This window comes from Mastomys coucha, unplaced genomic scaffold, assembly GCF_008632895.1.
Source record: "Mastomys coucha isolate ucsf_1 unplaced genomic scaffold, UCSF_Mcou_1 pScaffold16, whole genome shotgun sequence".
NCBI classification, from domain to species: Eukaryota; Metazoa; Chordata; class Mammalia; order Rodentia; family Muridae; genus Mastomys; species Mastomys coucha.
In genome coordinates this window covers 103,454,510-103,465,232 of record NW_022196898.1, presented here as the reverse complement: position 1 = coordinate 103,465,232, position 10,723 = coordinate 103,454,510, and positions in this window count along the sequence as shown.

The window sequence follows — 10,723 nt, the reverse complement described above, 5'->3', positions numbered from 1 at the left end:
TTACTTTTTATGCTGATAAACATCCTTTTAAATTTTCTTCTGTATGGAGAACTCACACTTTCTGTGTTTTATGCCTCCTCTCATTGAGCAAGGATATCTAGCTTTCTAAAAATGTTCAACATCTTAAACCTAGACACCACCTCCACTTTCGGGACTGCACACATACTCATTTACAACACTTTAGGAAAACATTCCCAGATCCCACCAGACCATTGCCAGTCCACCACCATTAAATCATCTCTATTCATTGGAAGGAACTTATACACTGTTTGAACCTATTACGTTCCCTTTGAATCCCCTAGCTTTTGAGATGCCACAATGGGTGTTGCATGTTAAGAAACTTGGGTGATTTAATGAGCAAAAGACCTTTCTTCAAGGGAACTAGAGATTGCTACTAAAAGATTTTATTCTAAATAAGATATAAAAATCAAATATTTTAAAAGCATATTAATATTAGAATGAAAACTTCTTACTTTGCTTTTAGTAGTACATTGTAGCTTTATCATATTATCCTAAAAAATATGGAGTGAAATAATAGATTTGTCTTATGTAAAAATCATAGATAACCCTGTCTCTTACAAAATTAATTTAAATTATGAGTGGTTGCACTTTTTATTTACATACAATCTTAAGGGCAATATTTATTCTCATATAAGTCAATTTTTAATTATTAAATTTTTAAAAAATTTTTAAAGCATCTATATTTTTTAAAGATTTATTTATTTATTTATTTACTGTGAGTACAGTGTTGCTTTCTTCAGACATACCAGAAGAGGGCATCAAATCCTGTTGCAGATGATTTGTGAGCCACCAAGTGGTTGCTGGGAATCAGACTCAGGAGCTTTGGAAGAGCAGTCAGTTTTCTTAACCACTGAGCCATCCTTCCAGCCCACAAATTTTTCTTTTAAGATTTATTTTATGTATACGAGCACAAATTTGCTCTCTAGACACACCAGAAGAGGGTATCAGATCCCATTATAGATGGTTGTGAGTCAACATTAGTTGCTGCGGACTGAACTCTGAACTCTAGAAGAGCAGGCAGTGCTTTTACATGCTGAGCCATCTCTCCAGTCAACATCCTTTTCTCCGAATTGTATTATCTTCTTTCTCTGGGAATCACTCATATGTTCTTGCCAGATGACCTAGCCTGAGGTGTAAATTCTGCTTCTGAATGATAAATGGAAGTTATGAAAACAGATGAAAATTTTTGGCATATTAGAAGATGTTTGCTATTATTTTCAATTTATTTCACATTTAAACATTTTGTGAAATACAAAGAGCATAGGTAAATATGTGATTTAAAGGGTAAACTGTAATGAAGATAGTATCCTATCAGCTGAGTCACTGTTGAGATCTTGCTGAGTCATGGCTGAGGAGATCCTAGAGCTTTTAGTCCTGGATGCACATTCAGTTTTCTGACGGTGGATTACACCATTGATGTAAGACCTAGCTCAGCTGTGGGAAGTCAAATGGTTTTCATTATTGAAACATAAGTCTACAAAACTTATTTAACTTTCATAAGTATAATTTTATTATATATATATATTTAGGAAGCAAAAATGCATCTAATTTTTTATATTTTCATTGAATCAGACACATTTCTCCCCAGAATTAGCCACTGTTAGTAACTGTTGCTTGTTGATGCTTCAAGGGATGAACCCAAAGGCTCACTTACAGCAGGCAGTCCTCACTCTAATATTGGAGCACATCTTCAGCTTGATATCCACACTTCACACAGAGGGCAGATGGGATTCAGTGACATCTGCTCAGCTGCTCTGCACTAGTTTCTGATGAGCTAAGAAAATGTTAGGTGTCTTCTTTCTCATAATTACATTGCAATCCTCAAATGGAAAGTGAGGCCTTCATTTCCCCTTTGCTATAACTTTTGCTTTAAAGTATCCTTCTATACAAATGATCAATAGTAATTGGGTTGTGCTAAAAACAGGAAGGTATCAATATTCAAAGTACTTTTACTAGGGACTAGGAGTCACTCCATAATGAAGAAGTCCATGTTCCAACCTTTCATGGTGTTGTTTCCAGTGTCCTCAAACTCACAGGAGTTATGTTTCATTATTGTGAATAGTCTTTCATGTTTATGTTGGAAAGCTCAGTATTGTGTTCACACTAAGTGTTTTTCACAAAAGAAAATTACTGGTCTCTATATCTGAGTTGTGTTCTTTCTCACAATTGTATATTTGGGTCATTGTTTCCCAATCTTTTTTTAGTACAAAAGTTGTATTATAAATATTTTTCTTTAGAATTTTCCTTGAAGAGAATAAACATGGTAGCCTAAGATTATACATTTTTCCCAGAATATTCAAGCTGTACATAATGGGCCAGAAAATGAGTTGAAAGTGATTTTTATTAGATATTTTCTTTATTTACATTGCAAGTGTTTTCTCCTTTCCTTGTTTCCCTCCCTCCTGGAAACACCCTATGACATCCTCTGTACCCCTCTTTCAATGAGGGTGTTCCTCCACTCACCCACCCACTCCAACTTCCCTGCCCTTGATTCCCATACACAGGGGCATCTATCAAACCTTACTAGGACCAAGGACATCTCCTCCCATTGATACTTGACAAGGTTATCCTCTGCTATATATGCAACTGGAGCCATGTGTACTTCTTGGTTGATGGCTTAGTCCCTGGGAGTTCTGGGGGGTCTGGCTGGTTGTTATTGTTGTTCTTCTTATGGGGTTGCAAACATGTTCAACTCTTTCAGTCATTTCTCTAACTCCTCTATTGGGGAACCCGCACTCAGTCCAATGGTTGGTTATGAACAGCTGCCTCTGTATTTGTAAGGCTCTGATAGGGCCTCTCAAGAGACAGCCATATCAGGCTCCTTTCAGCATGCACTTCTTGGCCTGGGTCTCTGGGTAACCTTTTCTTCAGTCTCTGCTCAATACTTTATCTCCATATTTGCTCCTGTGAGTATTGGTTCCTCAGAAATGTGGACATAGTTCTACCTGAGGACCCAGCTATACCACTCCTGGGAATATACCCAGAAGATGCTCCAACATGTAATAAGGATACATTCTTCACTATGTTTATAGCAGCCTTATTTATAATAGCCAGGAGCTGGAAAAAAAACAGATGTCCTTCAACAGAGGAATGGATACAGAAAATGTGGTACATTTACACAATGGAGTACTATTCAGCTATTAAAAACAATGAATTCATGAAATTCTTAGGCAAATGGATAGAACTAGAAAATATCATCCTGAGTGAGGTAATCCAATTACAAAAGAACATGCATGGTATGCACTCACTTGTAAGTGGATAGTAGCCTAAAAGCTCCAAATAACCAGAAAGTATTTTTAATATGGGCATAAGGACAGCTGTAAATGAACTGGACACTGAGACATGTAGGGGATACACACCTGTTTGCTATCACTCCATTCTATGCTGGTAACACTACTGACAGAGAAGTTTCCATAACCAATATAAAATAAAAATGTAAGAAGTACCACCACTCTTGTGAAGATCAAAAATTATCTGTGAAGGCCTTTATCAATTAAAAACCTAGTCTCAGATTATCTGTATTATATAAAGAATAATGACCACAAAATCAGGTCTTGCTAAAGCAGTGGGAACTGTCCCCTGTGGCCCATTTCTTGTCTTTCATCCTGATAATGGCAGATCTGTCTTCAGACTGACTATTCATCTCTTATTCTTCACATTTAATGATGCATAAAAATGTGCAATGAAACTCACACTTGGCTGTCATTTATCCATGTTCAACACACATTCTTCTCCATTAGAAATTCACTCTTCTGTCAGACTACTTCTGCACTCATTTCTTTTTATTTTCTCTCCTTGTTCTTATATTTTTTCCATGTTAGTTCCTTACTTTTTATTCTGTCTCTTTAGAATCTGTTTTGCTAGTATTTCCACAATATATATTTAATCAATCCATTCATTTATAGTGCCAAAACTTTCTCACGAGACATCTTGCAGATGTTGCTCATGGCATTTCTACATCAGTCATGAAGTACACACCTTTGAAATGATGAGAGGTGCAATCACTGAGAGGTGAATTGGCTGAAGTTAGCTACTTCCCACCCATTATCATAGCATTCTTATAGTAATTGCAAAAAATATTAAATACCCAAAGTGGTGAGAGACAGGAACAGAGACAGAAGTGATGTATATATGTGAGTGTAAATGTGTCTCTCTGTGTGAATATGTATATGAGAGTATATTTTTGTTGGTAATAATGTGTATGTGAATGAGTGTGTGTTTGTATACATGGGTAAGTATGTGAGTAGTGTATAATGGTATGATTCAGAATACATACATACATATATATATGTATATATATATAAAACGTGTGTGTATGTGTGTGTTTGTGTGTGTATGAGAGAGTATAAATGTGTATATCTGAGTGTGTATATGTATGTATGCTTAAGTATATGCATGAGGGTGTAGGTAGTTGTGTGTATGTGTGTGAGAATGTTTTATATGTATGTGAGTTGTGAGTGTGAACATGTATGAATATGTGAACACACATGTGTTTGAGTGTATACACATTTGTACACATTAAGGTAAGTGTGGAGGCCATGTAAGCTTAATGTCTATGTCTTTCTGAATCACACTCAACTTGGACTTATGAGCAGTATATTTTCATGAACCTACAGTTCCTCTAGATTTCCTGCTCATCAAGCCCCAAGAATTATAGGCACACAAAGATGGACCCGACTCTATACTAAGTGCTGAAGACCATGTAGGTCTTCGTGCATTTCTGGTGAATACTTCATAGGTTGAGCTACTTCCCCAGGTCTAAAGACATTTTATATATATATATATATATATATATATATATATATATATATATATATGTATATTTGATTGTTTAAATGTGTTGATTTATGAGCACAATGCTCTTATAAGCCTACAGAAATCAGGGGCACTGGGTCCCTTGGAGCTGGAGTTGCAGACATTTGTGAGTCACCTTGTGTGAACATGGTGGGTGATCTCTATCTTTTCTCATTCTTTATCCTTTATTATTGCCCACCCTCTCCTTTAAAGTCCTTTCCAATTTTCCTCATTTTGCCCATCATAGATGCTTTGTATTTCTATCTTTCTGTTTAGAGTTCATCTCAACATGGTCTCTTTTCCCTAATGTAATCCTGTTATATTATTATATCTAAATCTGGGGAACTAGGAGGGACAAAGTTAGAGGAAATATGTAGGACTTGTCATTTGGGTGTGAGTTACATCATTTACTACAAGAATTTTTAGTTCTACCCAATTACCTGAAAATTTCATCATTTTTTTTCCTTTTTACTGAAAAGAATGAAAAAACATAGGCAACTAAGACCTGCTAAGAAAGTGAGAGTCAGTCTTCTCCAGGGATGAGGCCCCTGATAGGTTCCCTGGTCGCAATTAGTCAGTCTGAATCAGATACACTATTCAAGCAACATGAAATGGATTTCTCAGAGCATATATGAATTCAGAGAGAGTTGGTGAGCATAGTAAAATTGGAAGGAGAGAGAGTAGGGTAGCAATGTTTTATTTTGTTTCCTAGAACATTGATGTATGAAATTCTCACAAAGGTAAATATAAAGATGCTTAAGAAAAACTTAGATATATAGAAATTTTAGTCTTGGCGAATATTTCTTTCATTTTTTTATATTATAGACATAAACAAAAAATCCATGTAACATATGCTTTTCTTGGTGAGCATTTAGAGTTCTATTTGGGTTTAGGCAATGTTTATTTTGCCTTAATATAAAAGGAAATCAATTTTTAAAACTGTTTTTGGTTAATATTTTGTTTCTCCAATGAAAGAAGATTTTTAACCACAAATAGTTGTCTTAAATTATTTTTTTGCATGTCAGTGCTCACGACATTCCCTGGATTTAACTATAACTAAGATGATTTATTACCTTTACTTTGTAATTACAATAATGGTGTGGTGTTTTTTTTTTAGCTTAGTTCAGAAGAAAGGTGAAGAGATGAGGTATACTGTAGAGCCAATGCCACTTAAGACACAGAGGTCAGTATGTGTTTTCCAGGTGCAACTACACATTAAGAAAGTTCTCTGGTATGGAAACAAAGGAAAAACAAATCTTCCTCGATTTGAACTATGGAATCCTCCAAGAATACTACACAGTAAAGGGGAAACCATGATCTGCCTAGTGACACCACTGCTTGCATTATTTCATCAGCTTTTCCTTGGAAAACAGTGGGTGTCCGGTGCCATCATAGTTGAAACTAACAAATAACAGGTGATCTTCCTGAGATGGCTACACCTTGGATTATAATCCAAGACAGATATGTAAAACCAAGGAGAACTTGATGTTAGGAAAGATTCCTGCTATTAATAAGCTTTTCCTGTTATTATTAAATTATATTACATTCACTAGGTATTAGCACATCCTTTTGAACAGATCTCTGTAGCCCAGTGAGGATGTACTGTCTGGTAGTGATGCTACATAGACTGTGTGGTAGTGATGCTACATAGACAACTACATGATTTCTTAATTCTTAATGATGATCCTATAAGATCTAAAATTATATTCAGTATTTCTTAAGCTCTTTTATAGTGGGACTGATATTAGGTTCTCCTTGATAATCAAAACTGTAATGAGACCTTTGCCAGTCTTTAGTGTTCATGGGGTATTGCTTCTAAGATAGCAAGCAAGCATCTACTGCACAGAGTACATTCCAAGAGGTTGTAAAACCATTAAACAAAGGTCATAAAGAGGAAACTAACAATTTACTATGTGGTAGCACAAAAGATAAAATATTGACTGGGTTTATTTATACAAAACTTCACTAATATGTTGGTCACAAAAGCTATGGGTTTTAATTCTGCATGAACCTGTTGAACAGATGATGAGCGTTTAGACAGAGGATTACTCCTAATGGATATGCATGTAAAAATTCTCTGTTGTAAACTTCTTACTTGATTTATGATTTACATGTATGTATAAAGTTGTAGTTAACTTTTCACCATATGACCATGTATTCTGAAAGATATGTAAGTGCTGATGACAAAGAGAAGAGAGCATTCTCCCTGTTCACTTTCTCCTGATCCTGGATCCCCTTATTCTCCTTACCTCCCTTTCTTAGCAACCTCCTTGTCCTGCTTTTCTTAAGATTCTCCTTATCCCACTTTCCTTAGCTCAATTCCATTTTTCTTAGAGTACTTTCATACGGAATGTTTTAGAACTTAGAAATAAATTCTAAAATGGCTTTTCAATGTATCTCTTTTTCTTTCTGTGGCTTCAACTAGGTTAGAAGTTAGATCTGTGCGGTTCCTGCAGCCAGAGAACAAAGGCTACTTTACTCATTCCCCTGTCTCAGTTAGGCTAAAACTTTTAATTACCTAAACCAGCTAACTGTCAGAATTAGGAAGAAAGTTTTTAGGATTTTTTTAGAAGATAGCATCAGCACTCAGTATAAAGAGCTAGAAGGTCCAGAGATCATCAGTCTTTAAAGCTACATCTGAGTCTGACTCTGTATCGTTTCAACTTTCTCAAGGCGAGGAGCCTCCTGAATACGGGATTCCTCATAATTTTGATGTAGAAGTTATGAGTTGAGAACATTTAGTAATTTTGTTTTGGAAAATGAATGTGTAGAAAAATGTCCTAGTGTGGCTTTTCTCACCTTTCATAGCATGCTGAACAATGACGCCAGCAATCAGAAGCAATATTGAATTGACTCATCTGTTTTTTCTTGAGATGTAAGAGAAAAATCAAAGCCCAGAAGATTGACCTGGGCTTTGATTGGTTGATTGATGGGTTAGTTTCACCAATGTATGACTGCTTCTTGGTTAAGTCTGCACCATTTGTTAGTCAAAGGCTTTGCTTTTTTCTCTCTAACACATGCAAACTTATATGTAGTTTATTCTTCTTGCAAGTATGTGTTTGAGTTGGCTTTAGTGCCCTCATGTTTAGATATTTGTGTGTGTGTGTGCACATGTGTGTGTGTGTGTGTTTACATGTATCATCATTGTCCTTCGACCTTGTTCTGCCATGTTGACCTCCGACCAAAATTGATCACTCTTCTTTGGAGAGACTGGTGTTTACTGTATGAGTAGTGAACTTTAGTTCATGTCCAGTCCTGTATCATTCTTCCACACAAATTCTCCAAGTAGAGATGGAGAGAGAACATACAGGCAGTGGTGCAGCATCTAATATGTCCTGATGACCAAATAGAGGATACCTGCTGTCCAAGCAACCTAGGACCAAGGCTTTCTCATGTCTCCTCAAGTTCCTTTTAATATGTAGAAACAATTGCTTATCAGGCTTAGATACAGAAATGTTTATAAGTCATTCTAAAATTAAAACTTACTCTGCATTTTCCTAGTTATAAAATGTGTTCCTTTTTATTAGATATTTTCTTTATTTACATTTCAAATGTTATCCCCTTTCCTGGTTTCCCCTCTGAAAACCCCCAATCTCATCCTCCCTCCCCCTGCTCACCAACCCACCTACTCCTGTTTCGCTGTCCTGGCATTCCTGTACACTGGGACATCAAGACTTCTCAGGACCAAGGGCCTCTCCTCCCATTGATGACCAACAAGGCCATCCTCTGCTACATATGTGGCTGGAGCCATGGGTCCTTCCACATGTATTCTTTGGTTGGTGGTTTAGTCCCTGGGAGCTCTGGAGGTACTGGATGGTTCATATTGTTGTTCCTCCAGTGAAGCTGCAAGGACTGAAGGAGATAAAATGTTTTCAATGTTCAAAATTCACAGATGTGAAGTCAAAATATCCCAAAGAAAGTGGACGGGAATAACCTATGTAAATATTCCTACTTGACAGGACTGGAACTGGGAAATGCTTCAGTGAGAGAGTAGTTACCATGTTCCATGTCCAAGATTCAGTTTGCATCACTCTTCATGGAGCTCAGTTCTACCTATGGTTCAGAAAAGGAAACTGTCACTGCTGTGGTTGATTCATAACTGGACTGTAGAGAGCATAATGATAAGATGCAACTTGCATTAATATCTAGATGATCTTGTAGGAAAGCTGCACTAATGAATGATTCAAGCTATGTAGTAAGGTCATGATAATAAACTCTAAGAATCCCACTCATGGCATCTCAACATACCTCAGACAGCATCATCTGGAAGGTGTGGAGACACAGCAGCAAGGGTGGGAGACACTGGGTACTACTGAAGAAAAGAATTCTTATTTTCCTCAAAGAAAGTTCATAAAATGTTTCATTCCTTCTTAAAAGGGGGAATCAAATACCCACGGGAGGAGTTGCGGAGATTAACTATGGAGCAGAGACTGAAGGAAGGGTAAGCCAGCCTAAATATAGCTATCTCCTGAGAGGCTCTGACAGTATCTGACTGACACAGATGTAGAGGCTCACAGCCATCCATCGAACTGAGTGCAGGGTCCCCAGTGAAGGAATTAGAGAAAGGACCAATGGAGCTGAGGGGTTTGCAGCCCCTTAGGACTAACAACAGTGTGAACTAACTAGTACCCTCGGAGCTCCCAGGGTCTCAACCACCAACCAAGGACTGCACATAGAGGGGTCTGATTGTTCTGGCAGCATGTGTATGGTAGAGGATTGCAAAATTGATCATCAATAGGAGGAGAGGGCCTCGGCCCTGTGAAGGTTCTGTGCCCCAGTGTAGGGGAATGCCAGGGCCAGAAAGTGGGAGAGGGCGGGGTGGCAGGCATGGGGAGGGGGGAGGCAACAGGGGTTTATTTTTGTTTGTTTTTTTGTTTTTTGGAGGGGAAACTGGGAATGGAGAAATTCGCATGTAAATAAAGAAAATATCTAAAATAAAAAAAAAAAAGAAAAAAAAAGAAAAAAAATGTTCAGACTTGGTCAGCTAATAGCCATCATGTCTGTTTCAGGCTCATAACGAGATGTGACTTTTGAGGGCATACTCATTCACGGAGAAGAGAGTGCTTTGGATCAGACAAGAAAAAGATACATAGTACCTCTCTTCAGAAAAACGTAGGACAATAAGTAGCTCAGTATTAACTTAGTATAAATTTATACTTACATTATATAATTTCTCCTTATATTTTTATACTATCAGGATAAAGTAAATTGCAAATGTTCAGCCAAATTAAAATGTGATTCTGTGCTGGATAAATAGATTAGTCAGCAAATTGTTTGCTGGACGGGCTTGTGTATCTAAATTAGATTCCCATGCCTATGTTTTTTTGTTGTTGTTTGTTTGTTTTCCATGTCATAAATAGTAATACAAATAAGTAATGCATCTAGAACTTAGGAGGCAGAGGTAGTCAAATCCCTGGAATCCACTGACTAGACAGTTTAGCCTGCTTAGTGAGATGTAGGCCAGTGAGAATCCTGTTTCTGATTCAATAATAATAATAACAATAACAATAATAATAATAATAATAATAATAATAATAATAGTAATAACAAGAAAATGGAGGGTACCACCATATAGCAGAGATTGTTTTATGACCCCTCAAACAAATGTACACACACACACAATGACAATTGGAAATCAACTTTGCCTTTAGCACAGATAACTTCCTTTCTTTCTAAAGTTTGGCACCTTTAGCACCATGTTTTCTTAAGCTACCCTACATTTCTCTCATTATATGTACAGCTAATGTATCAGGCCTTACATAATGTTTTAAGCAACTTTATTTTATAATTTTGGTTTATTGCAAAATATAAGACAAAATTAAAAAAAAACATGATAACATTCTCTTTTAAGCCTGGTGGTTGGAAAATGATTGGGAGTTTTTTTTTTGTTTTTTTTTTTTTTTTTTTT